The 14,856-nt window shown below is 38.5% G+C and overlaps 1 long non-coding RNA gene across 2 annotated transcripts in view; it reads right to left on the bottom strand.

The window, feature by feature from the left end:
* The window catches only part of LOC109456352 (uncharacterized), a 222,189-nt gene extending 218,512 nt beyond the window's left edge, over nt 1-3,677 (bottom strand). For both annotated transcript variants that reach the window (XR_016020457.1, XR_016020456.1), the window contains exon 1: nt 3,587-3,677. This is a non-coding gene — a long non-coding RNA (uncharacterized LOC109456352). The remainder of the gene's footprint in view (nt 1-3,586) is intronic.
* Between the last annotated feature and the right edge of the window lie 11,179 nt (nt 3,678-14,856).

Raw genomic sequence — 14,856 nt, 5'->3', positions numbered from 1 at the left:
GAGGGTGGAGAAAAGTGATCAGATTAACATTTCTGCCTCTGCCTAACCCTACCTGACAGAATCAATCTGATTATACTTGAGTTGGTCCTTATTTCTTAGAAACAGGAATACGGCCACCATACATTGTACCATATAGGATTATCTGCCTTAGGCACTAGCCTGTCTCCACCATTACTAGCTTTCTCTTCCTCCTTGCTTGCCTGTATCATTGCTAAGGTCTCATTTATTCATCCATCCATTTCATTCATTCACTCAGTAAATATTCACTGAGACTTTAATATGTGCCAATTACTATTCCAGGCGCTTGCCAATATAGCATGTCTCTGTAATGTACTCTAGGTTTAAAAAATTTTTTATTTATAAAATTTTAAATAAAAATGATATATTTATTTTGGAAAACGTAGAATAATATATAGAGATTTTAATCCAAATGTAATCCCAATAAATACTATTAAATCTTTCCCTGGGTATCTTTTCAGTCTTCTTTTTACCTCTTCTAATGTTTTTATAGGGTATATATGACATTCTAGCTAGGGATGCGGTAACTTGACTTGGGGGCTGCAGTGTCATAAGAAGAGCAGATATTTAGTAAATAGAAGTTTTCCCTGGCCTATAAATAGATTAAAAGAGGTTATCTCTGATAATCTCTTATTATAGGCAAGGCCTAATTCAAGTTCTTCTGGGTAGTTAGGGAGGGGCAGAAGTTTCTCCTGAGCCCACAGCTAAAGTAGCCTTTAGCTCAAAACAACTTGCAAACCACAGGGGCACATCGTGGTGTGACTTGTTCTGAACCCTCAGTACACACCCACATACACACACACACACACACACACACACACACACACACACACAGAGAATTCTCGTTTAACGTCATTGATAAGTTCTTGGAAACTATAACATTAAGCAAAACAATGTACAACAAAACCAATTTTACAGCAGGCTAACTGATGTAAACAAGAGTTAAGTTCCTACAGCGTATTTCTGGTCACAAAAAGAAATCACCAAACTTCTGAAAAAAGACCCAAAACACTTCTAATATTAAACACTGAAATAATTATGAGCTATACATATGTTTTTAAAAACTGAAAACAAGTAAGATAATTTTCCAACCCACTTATTCCAGTTCAGGGCACAAGGCAGGAACCAACCCTGCACAGAACACCCTTCCTTTGCAGGGTACACTCACACACCCCTACGCTCAGTAATATGAGGACAATTTAGACACACCAAGTACCTAACATGCACATTTGGGGGCTGTGGGAGGAAACCAGAGTACCTGGAGAAAACCAACTCAGACGTGGGGAGAACATGCAAACTCCACAGACTGTGCCCCCCACACCAGGAGTCAACATTCTTTTTTTTACCAATGTTATAACAAAATGATGTTGCATAAAAAGATGTTATTTGAGGACCTGCTGTGTATATATTTTATATATATTTGTATTATTGTCCAATAAAATATATATACATATATACGTATACATACATACACATGTGTATATGTACTCATACACGTATGTGTATATCTTTGTACTGGTGCACTTGGTACACATACTGTCTTAGTCTACTTGGGCTGCTATAACAGAGCACTATAAAATGGGTGGCTTAAACAACAGAAATTTATTTCTCACAGTTCTAGAGGCTGGGTATTCCCAGATCAAGGAACCGGCAGATTTGGTGTCTGGTGAGGGCCCAGTTCCTATTTTATAAACCACCGTCATTTTGCTGTGTCCTCACACTGTGGAAAGCAGAAGGCAGCCCTCGGGGGTCTCTTTTATAAAGGCACTAATCCCATTCATGAAGGCTCCATCTTCATGATCTAATCACCTCCCAAAGTCCCCACCTCCAAATACCGTAACACGGGATTAGGTTTCAGCACATGAATTTGGGGGGACATAAATATTCAGTCTATAGCTCATACAGAAAGCAATGACATCATTATACCAGAGATATCCCACCTCTCTATACAGTGAGTGTGCTTTTTACTACAGGCCTTGTTATTACTTAAAAATATTTAATTACATTTTTAATAATAAAAATCTCAATTACCAGTATGACTGCCATCAACATGGTCCATTTAATTTCCTTCCTATGTTATTCACTCAAGGCAAATGCTTTGCATGGTAAATGGCTAGAAAGAGTTAGTTACCTGAAAAATCTATTGGAAAGCCTCTGCCACACTTCTACTTATCCAAGTAGAGCTATCCTAGGTCACTGCAGAAGCTAGGTAACTTGAGACTAAGAAAAATGGAATCATGTGAGAAATGTTTTAGGGTTAATTTTGCTTAAATACCAATGAGAATTGAACACTTCTGAGAGCTGTGCAAATAATACCACCTGATGGGCTAAACCAACACGGATTGCTTCAGAGCAATTAATTCACTTTCAAGCTTCTTGTATTAACATCACCTATTTCCCTAGTGTACATAGATAATTTGTTTTTAAAATCAACCAAAAACTGATAGTCTGCCAACAAGATTACAGGGGTGAAAGAACAACCCCCAGTCAAATGCAAATTGCAGCCATATTAGTATGCTAATGAGATAAGTGATAAACTGTGGGTCAAATTTCCTCTTCTTTAGCTTAAATAGATTTGAAAAGGTTTATTTCAAAGTGTTTGGGAAACCTAGCAGCAGCAACAATTAAGGTTTATTATATGAACATTATCTATTCAGCAATATGAAAAATTAATAGATGGATTAAACTGAGATCATTCTTCCTAATGATTTATTAGTTATTGAGAAACATGGCTTAAAGGAAACATATTTAATTATTCTAAATTTGGAATAAAGCCTTTTTGAAATTTATGATGTTAGAATTTAAAAAATTAGTTCTGTTTTTTCTAGTTGAGGGAACTTTAAGGAGGAGCCAAGGAGGAAAATAGACAGGGATAAAAGTTTGAAAGGAGATATGTTTTCATGAGAAGGAATGTTTAGTGATATCAGTGTTTCTTGATCACTTATCAAAGAAACCTTTCTTGATAGAACCTACTCCCGTGAGCTGATCTCACCTTTTCACAAAGCAGCTTTGCACTTCTGCAGAATTTTTAATATTCATTTGCTTTCATATGCTCATGTCATTTTATAAGTTCCTGAAAATTCAAAGGAGCTTTGATTGCATTTTGCAACATCCAGCTCAGGCCAGGCTCAGAAAAGCCAAGTGAAGACCCAAGAAGGCCGGAAGGTGTGATGGAGAGAGCACAAAAATGGGGTCACATGGTCACCCCTCCTTGCCTGTGTGACCGTGTCCACCTCTACCCTCTCTGCCACTTCCACAAGCTACACAACCATGAGCAAGTTACTGAACCTCCCTATGCCTCAACTTTGACAATTGTAAAAGGGAGGTAATAAAGCTTTAGTCCAAGGCAGTGTTCTCAACCTTGGCTATGCAATGGAATCACCCAGAGAACTTTAAAAATACTGATGATTACGTTATACCCCCAGAGCTTCTAAATTCATCAGTATGGTTGTTGCCAAGGCATAGGGAGTTTTTAAAACTCCCTAGGTGATTGTAATGTATAGATGAGGTCAAGAACCAGTGCTCTAAGGGTGTTACAAGAATTAAATAAAACAAAGAAAAACAGTACCTGACAAGTAGGTCAAAAATGATGTTTCTTTTCTTTCTCCAGTTGGTTTTCTATTTGTGTTGGTCGTTGTGTTTGATCCTGGCTGGAAGCTAAGGGATAGAGGGAGAATTTGGTTCAAAGATTTGTTTTATTTTTAAAAGCTTTTTATTTTGAAATAATTTTCAACTTATAAAAGAGTTGCAAGAACAGTAAGTACAAAGAATTCCCATACACCCTTCATTCACGTTCACCAATTGTTAACAAATAACTATTAAAGCCAATGGTAATTCAGACTCGTTCAGATATCATCATTGGCTGAGTTATACATTGTATCTAGTTATTACCTTTGAATAAATCCTGACTGGGACTGTTCTGGCTGCCCCATTTCTAGCACACTACATTCTCCCCAGCCACAGTTGATCAGATCAAAGGTAGGCATCTGACTAAGGAGAAACAAGCTATCTCAGCCAATCAGATTTCCTATCTCAATACTTTGGTAGCTGAGGCACATTAATGCTGGAGCAGGAGAGGTAAGATCTTAAAGTCTTGATACTGAGAGTCCTGAAATGTACAGACTCTGTTGTCCCTGTTTCTTTGTGGACTGCAAAATGATGTTTTTATAATGTAATTCCTTTTAAAGTAACATTATTTAATGACACCTATACAGATGTTCAAATCTATAAAGAACAACAAGAGAATGATTATCTCAAGAAAGCAATATAACGGTTACCTCTGGAGGGGAGGGAGATAGATGTTTTCAGAGAGGTCCAAGCAAGGGACTAATAAGGTCTAGCAGTGCTGTATATCTTAGTCTGGGTGGTGATTACAGTTATTTTTAATGTTCATACGTGTGTATTTCATAAATCTTGTTCTACATGATACAATTTCTCAAAAGGAGAAAAAGAAATTGTTACTTGAACAAATTTAATAGGTCTCTATTCCCATAGTGATTGAAGATAGTTTAATAGTAGTTGTATTCATTCAGTAAATTATGTATGTGTATAGTATTTAAAGCATGCTTTTCAAATGTCATTGAACTCCATTGTTGGAAGACACCTGAGACATTTTCTAGTTAGTTGAAGGTCTTCATTTAACAAGATAAAATTGAGAGCCAGAAAAATTAACTAACTTGACCATTTTCTTCTTCTAACTCAGAATCCTGGGTTCTTTCTACCAAGCCATACCACTTCCCTAACACAAGAGACAGCAATCTTATCAGCAAGAAGTGCATATTTCAAAGATTCAATTATTTTTAACACTTATTTTATTCTTAGAAGACTTGAGTGTCTCAGAACTGAAAATAAATTCTCCTATGTAATATAGTGTTTACATATAATCAACATTTTATATCATGATTGCTAGCTATCAAGAACATCCAGAAAAGAAATTACTGCAATTTAAAATGGAATTTTAATGACAACTACTAAATTTTCTTCCCTGCTTATTAATTTTAAATCATATAATAAAGTGAATTTAATGGTACAGCAATTCTTATGGGTATGGGAAAAATTGCTTCCCCTTTGTTAAACCCATCAAAGGCAATTGAAGATTAAAAATACTATGTGTTGTAAAAATTGGCTTGTTTTCACTAATGGAAGACATATCATCACTTGTGACGTTATAGTCTGTTACTTGGAAAGGAAAAAGAAGTAGAATGTCTACAGGCAGGACCAGCCTCATTATTTGCAGGGCTCACTTGAAAAATGAAAATGCGGTGCCATGTCCAAAAAGCAGGAAAAGTGCCAACACACTACAATGTTAAAGATACTAGAATATAAAACATTATTCTTTCTTCTTTTCTCTCTCATCTCTTCTTGGTGTTTTTTATCTGCTACCTAGTGTCTGCTCCCTTGCATAGGGATACTTTCAGGGGGAATGCAGCAGCTTGTGGGTCCTGGGGCAGGTCCCATGACTGTGCACTCACTTTTGTCAGCCGCAGGACCTACACGCTACGCCCTGAGCAGGGGCAGGAATTTATCCTCCCTTCCCATGGCCGCCACCCCAACCCATGGCACATAGACAACCCCCAGAAGATTGCAACCTCCACACCGGGGAGGGATGTGGTACCCAAATTGGGTGGGTGAGAGCTCCCTCCAGCCAAGACATCCACCAAACACTGTGGCGCTGCCAGCCCAGAGCAGGGTTGGCCACCATCATGCCTGCCCCCAAGATGCTGCTGGGTTTATGAACCTGACCCTCAACCTGCCCCACGCCCTTGGTGGAGGCTGAAGGTGCTGGCAGGACACAACTTTCCCCCACTCCCTCATGACCTTGTTGTCACCCTGGGCAAGGACAAAGAGGGGAAGGCCAGGTGGGGCTTGCGGTGCCAGAGCATAGAGGAGCCAGCAGCTGAGAATCTATCGTGGGAGGCAGGCAGATGGCAGGCATTGGGACCACATGTGAGCTAAAGATCTAAGTCACCATCATATTCTCCACTGTCCCATCGAGCTTAACAAAACATAAATTCAAAAATAAAATTATTAAACATTTTAAGCGGAGAGTGTAGACGGTACACCCCTGCAGCAGGCCCTTCTGAGCACCAGGCCTCCACAACTGTACTGGTCACATACCCCTGCCCATCCAACTAGAGTTACTTTCAGAGCTTGCCAAAAATAAAATCACAAATACCTGTGTATATATTTATGTGTACATGTTTGTGTCTGTGTTGAAATACCTTTTTAGATGAAAAAACTATTGCTGGCATGATTCAAATCAAATTACAGTGCCAAGCCGTCAAAATAATAAAGGTAATTCTTCCAAAAACATTATACGGTTTTGATAAAGAAACAGATGGAAAAACATTGTTTACAAAATGCTTAAAATTTTAAAAGGATTTTTAGTTACAATCCGAAATACAGACAATTATGTATCTGATTTTTAGAGGCTTTCAAGTCTTCAATTACAGGAAACTATCAATTTCTTCTACTATCTGGAATGGAATGTCATTTCTTTTTCTTCTCCCACACTCTATTTAGTAATCCTCACCAATCTTTAATGTCTAATCAAATCCCATCTTTTCCTTAAGGCCTTCCCCAACTATTCCAAAGTCATATGAAATGTGCTTGTCTCGTAATTACCACTGTTTATTGTGCATTACCTTTCAACAATGAGTGTTGGTTCTAAACCAGAACTTTATTTAAGAAGAAAACCAGGATCTTCCAGTATTTTCTGTGCTTATTACTTCTTTATCTCCCTATTCATGGCTTAACAATCAGCCTTATATTTTATATGCCGAATAAATAAATAAAATAGGGCTCCAAATTGTCTTTGTTGTTAAGAACTTGCTTAAATGAGAGCAAGATCTTCATAGGAAATAAAAGGACAGCGGGAGATGAGGACATCCGTGATCATAAAACTTCAGGCAAAGAATGGTAATTAGGCAAAAATTGGTGATGCAATAGAATAGAACACAATCACCTCTAAGACAAAAGAACAGCACCTTCATCTATGCCATCCCCCCATTGCCAGGGTACACATGTGGTGCCAATGCCCGTTTAACTCTGTTGGAGGTATACTTTGCCTCCAAACATTTATGAAACTTCTGTTCCATCCTAATTTTGAAATACTTTCCTTTTGCCTTTTCTCTCAAGGCTTTGCTCACTGTTTATTTAAAAAGCTAACTAACCTCAGCAAGTGTATTAATGAAAGATGGGATGCACCCTACCAATTTCTCCCTTTGTTGGCAACATTTATACAATCAAAACATATTTTTGGAAGATTTCTAACCTTAAGACTCCAATTATGCAAATTTTTGTCATGTTTATGGTCCCTTTCCTAACACTTCTCTGGGTTACTTGAATAGGTCCTTATTAATTTTGTTAATCCTACACCTAAAATTTCTCTTGTATAGCCCTGCCATTTTTGCCCCATGTCAGCCTTGAAATAGGAATCAGAATATGAAAATCCACCCTTCAAATGAAAATCCACCCTTCAAATATTTATAAGCAATGTAGATTCTGTTGAAGATTTTCTAAAGGAGACAAGGGAGAGTTTTATAAGCTACAGTCTGTAGCACACAATGTTATTAATGCCCATTCTTCTTCTTCCTCTTTTTCCATGGAGTGAGGGGTAATAGAGATTCAACATTTTCCCATAGAGGGAAGAACTCCCACATCTTCATCGATGCATTGCTACTCTTATTGTCTCCATTCTTTACTGTAGTAGTCCCAACCTAGACTGAGGGGCCTGAGGATGAGTGCTTCTCAGTCAATATATAACACTAGATTGTCCTAAAAATAATGGATATTTGCACATCAACGATCTGTTCTGTGCATAGATTGGGTATAGCTGAGGACTAGAAAAGGAGTGGGAATGGCATAAGTGTAAATTAAACAACATGAGTAGCATGGATTGTTAGGTGAGAAAATGTACACATCAGCTTAAAATAGAGTTGCATTTAGGACATTTGAGAGTTTTATTGTAGCATGAAGAAGAAACTGAAAACAAAGAAAAGTAGAAAGAAAATGAAAAACTTCCAACTCATACAATTATTTGCTTTGTTAAATTATTATCAATTTGGCTTAGTATTTGCCCAAATAAGACAGTGCAACAAACACACACAAAATTAGTAATCACAAAACTAATTAATTAATTTGACAAATGTTTGCTGAGTGTGTACAATATGCCAAGCAGTGTTCTAGATGCTCAGAATATATCAGTGAACAAAACAAAGACTGCTGCCCCTGTGAAGCTTACCTTCTAGTGGTGGTGCCAGAGTTAACCAAAACATAATAAATAAGCTATCTAGTGTGTTAGAAGATGATGATTGCTATGGGGAAAATAAAGTACAACAGGGAAAGGGGATTAGGATTTCCAGAATGTGGTCAGTGTAATTTGCAGTGTTAAGTAAAGAGGTCAAGGTAAGCCTCACTGAGAAAGTAAAAATTTAAGCAAAGACTTAAAGGAGAGAGTAAGCTATGTGGGAGAAGAACATTCCAGGCAGAGAGCAAAGGTATTATGATAGGGTGTGTCTCTCATTGTCAAGAAAGAGCAGGTAGACCAATGGTGGTGGTGGTGGTGGTGGTGGTGGTGGTGGTGGTGGTGGTGGTGGTGGGTTTAGATCATGTAAGACTTTGTGGGCTATTACAAGGACTTGGGCATTAAATTATTCTGAGTGAAATGGGGAAGCCATTGAGTAGTTTTGAGCTGAGGAGTAACATGAACTGACAGATTTTAAGATGATCACTCTGGCTGCAGTGGTAAGAAAATACTGCCTGGGCTCAAAAGTAGAAGCAGGGGGTTAGGAGGCAATTAAAGTCACTCAGGTAAGCGATGACTTGTGGCTTTGAGCAGGGTGATGGCAGTAGAGGTAGAGGAGAAGGGGTCAGATTGTACACATATTTTGAAGGTATGGGAGAAAGAGAGGAGCCAAGGATGTCTCCAAGGTTTGGGGCTTACACAACAATAAAGGCAGATTGAAGCAATAGACGATAGTTTCTAAAGACAGCACTTTGTAGAACACAATGTTACATTTCTATAATATAATTTGGAATTTCTTTAATACTTACTCCCGTCCCTAAATATTTACCACATTTATCAAAAACCACTTTCACAACTGCAGTATTTAAAGGTTTTTTTTTTAGGGAAGGGGAACAGGACTTTATTGGGGAACAGTGTGTGCTTCCAGGACTTTTTCCAAGTCAAGTTGTTGTCCTTTCAATCTTAGTTGTGCAGGGAACCGTTCAGCTCCAGGTCCAATTGCCATTGTTAGTTGCAGGGGGCGAAGCCCACCATCCCTTGGATGGGATTCGGGTTGTCGAACCGGCAACCTTGTGGTTGAGAGCCCACTGGCCCATGTGGGAATCAAACTGGCAGCTTTCGGAGTTAGGAGCATGGAGTTCCAACCACCTGAGCCACCGGGCCACCGGGCCAGCCCGACAACTGCAGTATTTAATTTTGAATAAACTCTATTGACTAGATAACCTGTTGCTGCAAATAAAATGTGTTTTACTCTTGTAGCAGTAGAAAAGAAAAGTCTTTAGCTTCACATGTGTAAGGCTTTCAGGCAATTGTTAAACTGAAGTAGGTTGACTTTGTAGTTGTTTTTTATTTAAAAATAATATTGATAATAGCTAACATTTACTGAGCACTTATTATTCACCAGGCCATGTGCTAAACTTTTTCACATACACGGTATATTTGCCTCGTAGCACCCCTCTGAGGCTGGAATTATCTCCACTTTAGACATGAAGAGATTAAGAAAATGTTGAAATATTTTGCCTGGGCTAATAAGCCGCAGAGCCAGGATTCAAACCTGAGTCTAAGTCTAGTGCTTTTAAAAAATTCACACACCTGTCTCAACACTTGATTGCTAAGTAGGGAAGGACCAGGGAAGAGATATTGAATTTTAGCACGTTTTTGTCCTATGAGGGAGAGGATAATTTCTTCTATCTTTCTAGGTTCTTCCGGCTGGTCTAATAATCAAATTGACATGAAACAGATGAACAAGAGAAAATAATCAAATTTAATTACATACCTATGTATGGGAACCCCAAGTACATGAGAGAGTCACAGACCGCACATATATGAGAGGTTCAGAGACTGAAAGTTAAAATGAGGGTATATATAGCATTCTCAGCTGAGTTAAGGCATCGTGGGGCTTCAAATGAGAGGAAGGTCATTTGCAGGATGATAAGAAGAACAAATGTTCAGTTTACCCTGCCCTATAGATAGGTCACAAAAAGTTATTCCTGGTGATAACTCTTATTATGGGAAAAGCCCCAAATTTTAAGGAGAGGTAAAAGTTTCTCATGAGCCCACAGAGTCACGACTGCCTTCAGCTCAAATTACTTCACATGCTAAAGTGGCACATCTCAGAGAAGCATGTTCTGAACCTCTTTATTCCCTAAGAATTATTGAAGCTTTCAATTTGCCTCTGTCGTAGTCTATTCAGGCTGCTATACCAAAATACTGTCAACTGGCACAAAATAACTCTCCACATAAATCCACAAGAAAAACGGTTTATTCGGGGGGGAAAAAGGAAAAAGAAACAAAAACCACCACCGCAGAGCAGGAAACACACACCTCCAACCTGGGGCTCCAACCAGTTCCTACACGAGGAAGGAAAATAATGACCAGTTCCAAGATGGCTATTCTATTTATTAGCATCCCTCCCCCAGAAGTTACCACAAAGTTCAACAGGAAGTCAGGGCTAGAGGGGGGCCCAGCTCCACCCCACAACCCTCCCAGCTCCATGGTTAAGCATCCCAAGATGTCAGTTCACTTTTATCAATACCATAGACTGGGTGGCTTATAAACAATAAATATGCATTTTTCACAGTTCTAGAGGCTAGGAAGTCCCACCATTCAGTGATAAGAACACATTTCCTGGTTCATAGTCTGCCATCTTCATAATCTCAGTCCTTAGAGCTCCACTCTCATGACCTAATCACCTCCCAAAGGTCCCACATCCTAATACCATCACGTTGGGTATTAGATTTCAACCTATGAATTTTGGGGAGATAAAAGCATTCAGTCTACAGCAGCATCTTCTTTTAGCAATTAGTATAGTTTTAAATGTGGCTGTGTTTTAATGGTACTTCATTAGTCACATTCTGAGCCCTAGTTTCCCCATCTTTAAGCTGAGAGAAGGGATCTAAACAGTGATTTCCAAGTCTTTAAAAATTCCAACTCTCTCAGGACAGGACATATCCCATCACTAACAGGGATTCATTGTAGCACAAAGTTCTCAATGGAGTGGAACTAGAAGAAGGCCTGGGAGTTTGACAGAGCCTGGCCCTGAAGATTCTATTACTTCTGCTCATTCTGTTAGATCAATGGTTTTCAAACCGTTTTCCTGGAGGAACACTGGATGGAAATGCCTAGGTTTTCTAGTCCTTCTCTGCCTTTTCAGCATCTGCCCATCTTTGATCAGAGCAGGCCCACTTTGACCTGTTTTATAGAGCTGGACTCCATGTAAGGTTTCATTCAAACAAAACAAAATCACAACTATTGTACTTTGAAGGGTCTAAAAACGACTGTGCCAATTCAGTGCTTTAATTTCTCATTCTGTGATGTGTTTATGAATCACCTATGGGATCTTTAAAAATGCAGATTCTTATTCAGGGGGTCTAGGATGGGCCCTGGGATTCTGCATTTCTAATAAACTCCCTGGTGATGCCAATGCTGCTGAGTGTCCTCAGACCACACATTGAGTAGCAAGGACTAGAATGATCTCTTAAGATTACTAAAACTCTAATCGTTCTTCTACTCAACCAAAAAGACTGCTTATGAAAGATTTCCCCCACAACCATCTTAAGTTTACCAAAATGGTACATTCTAGATTTCTTCTCTCCCTGACCCCCAAGTCTCAGTCTATCTGCCTCTGTCTTTCCATCTATCTGTTTCATTATCTCAGGGCCTCTTTTCTCTCTTCTCTTTTGAAAGGTGAATAACATGTAACCTTCTGAACATGCATTTAAAATTCTGTAAAGTGAACATTGTGCTTCAGCCGGTTCATCTCAGCAAGAGCTAACTATGGAGGGTCTGGGAAATTTGCCACAAGTGAGTTATTTAAAGGTAGTTATAGTGATATGCTCTCCTATATTTAGCATCTTAATGAACTTCTCCAGATTAAGGAAAAACTGTCTTGCACTCTTCCACTCTTTGTGTAAAAAATTCAGTGCATACTTGAGACTGATTATTTTCTTTCCTATGTTAGAGACTTCAAACTGTTCCTTTCTCAAAATATTTCCTCAGCTGCCTTTTCCCCACATTATCCTTTCTCTGCAAAAAGGGGTGAGGGGTGATCCACTCTCAGAGCTTCAATTACGAGAGCTGACGCCTACTAAGCCTCTATAAAGCCCTACGTCTCCACATCCAACTATCTAATGCAGGGGTCAACAAACTTTTTCTGTAAAGGTCTAGATAGTAAATATTTTCAGCTTTGCAGTCTATAGGTTCTCTGTCAAAAATACTCAACTCTATCCTTATAATGCCAAAGCAGCCATAGACAATATGTAAGTGAGAATGTGTGGCTGTGTTCCATTAAAACTTTACTTACAACAGCGGAAGACAGGCCCACCCTCTGCCCCAGGCCATAGTTTGCTGACCCCTGATCTACATGCATGTTGAAATTGTACCAATTAGATTACAGCTCCTGGGAATTTGGAATTGGGATCCTGAGACTGAGTTAAGTAATAACTGTGGGTTGCTAAACCGGAAAGTTGGGCAAACTGGATGGGGGCCAGAGGTGGAGAGCTGGAGCCACTATTTGGGACAGCAATAGTAGCCCACATGCAAGCAGATAAGTGAGCAAAGGAGCCAGTCTACAGAGGGAAAGAAGCAGACGTACAAAGAAATGCTGAGACTAGAGATCAGATGAAGAGAAAGGAGGAAGACCTTTTCTAATGTTGGCTGTGCTTCCCACAGTTGTCTCACATAATCCCTGCCTATTTTTATATTCGTTTCTCCTTTACGTTAGCTAACTGGCATGAGCTTGTGTTTCTTGCAACCAGTAACTCCTAACTCCAGCAACCTTTTATACTCCAGACATTCCAAATGACTGGCAGTTCTTTGACGAACTGTCACGTTCTCACACAACTAGGCTTTGCTAGGTGTGGCTCCACTCTCCACACCCACATTGCCACTTCTCTTCCACATTCTTTTCTTTCTTCAAACTTTGCTCAAGCATTGTCTCCTGTGGCTGAGTTAAGACTTGGTTCCCATTGCTCCTTATGTAAAGCTCTATTGCTGCACTTTTCATACCACATTATATTTTCTGATTTGCTTGTCTGCAGTTTTAATTATACATTTCATCTCTGTGCTAAGTACAGGGCCTGGCACATAGTAGGAACTTAATATGTTTATTTAAAGAATGAGGTAAAGGTACACATGGTAAATATATCTACAAAATAGAGATAGGTTCTCACCAGCCTGAAGGTTCAGGATCTTTAGATGTTCTTTCCAGCTTCATGAACCAAAGCAGAAATAATACAAACTGATGAATTTGTTTCTATGTAAAGGACTATAGAAATGTACCCAATATGCCTTTACACTTAACTTGCTAACCGTGTTGTTCAAACCTATATCCTTAGTGAATTTTCTATCTGTCTATTTTATTATTTACTGAATATATTAACATCTCCTGTTAAAATTGTCGCTTTTATATTCCTCCTTGTAGTTCTGTAATTTTTGCTTTATGTACCATGAGGTTATGTTTTTAGGAGAATAAAATTTAAAATTTTTTATCTTCCTGGCAAATTAAATCTTTATCATTATGAAAAATCTCTCTTTATACCTAGTAGTGCTTTTTGTCTTAGGGTCTACCTAATCTGATATTAATATAGCTATTCCAGCTTTCTTTTGGTGGTATTGCGTGGTTTCGTTTTTTTCTTACCCTTTCTTTCAAATTTTCTTTATTTTTACGTTCTAGATATATCCCTTATAAAAAAACACATAGATGATTTATTTTTATTTATTTATTTATTTTACGTAGATGATTTTTTATTTTATTTTTTATTTTTTTTTGTCTAGTCTCACAGTCTGTGCTAGCTGGTTACGTGGATGGGTAGCCCTTGGTTTATCACACTTCCTAATATTTATACTCTTATATAGTTCCCACCCCTTGACTCTGGGATGGGCATGTAATTTGCTTTATCTAATAGATGTAGCACAAGTGACAATATGCTGGTTCCAAGTCTAATCCTTTGGAAGCCCTAAGCTTATGTGTAAGAAGTCTGTCTATCTCTCTGGAAAGACTATCTGGAAAGGCCATGTGGAGAAGAAAATGTCATGGAACTACTTATATAGAAACCAAAGAACACAATCAAAAGTGAGAACCAAGGACCCATACATATGTTCTCCTTCGAGCTGGTCCACCTAACCACCACCATTGGAGCCAATCTAACTGAGGTGCCAGACATAAGAGAGAAGAAGCTAGCGGGGACATTATAGCCCCAGTAGTCATCACCCAAAGATGAGATGAGCCATCCCTTTGGTTTCTTATCTAAAGTTCTAACCAACAGAATCATGAAATATAATAAAATGGCTGTAAAGTTATTAAATTTTGGAGTAGTTTTTTACATAGCTATAGCTAACCAAAACAATCTTTTTCATTAAATTAGGACCTATTTTCATTTAAGGTAATTAGTGATATATTTGGGTTTAAATCTACCATCTTAAGTACTTTCTATTTGTCCTAACTGCTATATGTCCTCACTTTTCTCCTATCTTGTATTTAGATTGATTACTTTTTATTACTCCATTCCCTTTCTCTCCTTTTTAAATTGGAAAATTGAATGGCGTGATGGTTAATTTTATGTGTCAACTTGGCTGTGCCACATTGCCCAGAT

Source organism: Rhinolophus sinicus, chromosome 2 (genome assembly GCF_057876585.1).
Source record: "Rhinolophus sinicus isolate RSI-liver-muscle chromosome 2, RSI-T2T, whole genome shotgun sequence".
NCBI classification, from domain to species: domain Eukaryota; kingdom Metazoa; phylum Chordata; class Mammalia; order Chiroptera; family Rhinolophidae; genus Rhinolophus; species Rhinolophus sinicus.
This window is presented reverse-complemented; position numbering and strand designations above follow the sequence as displayed.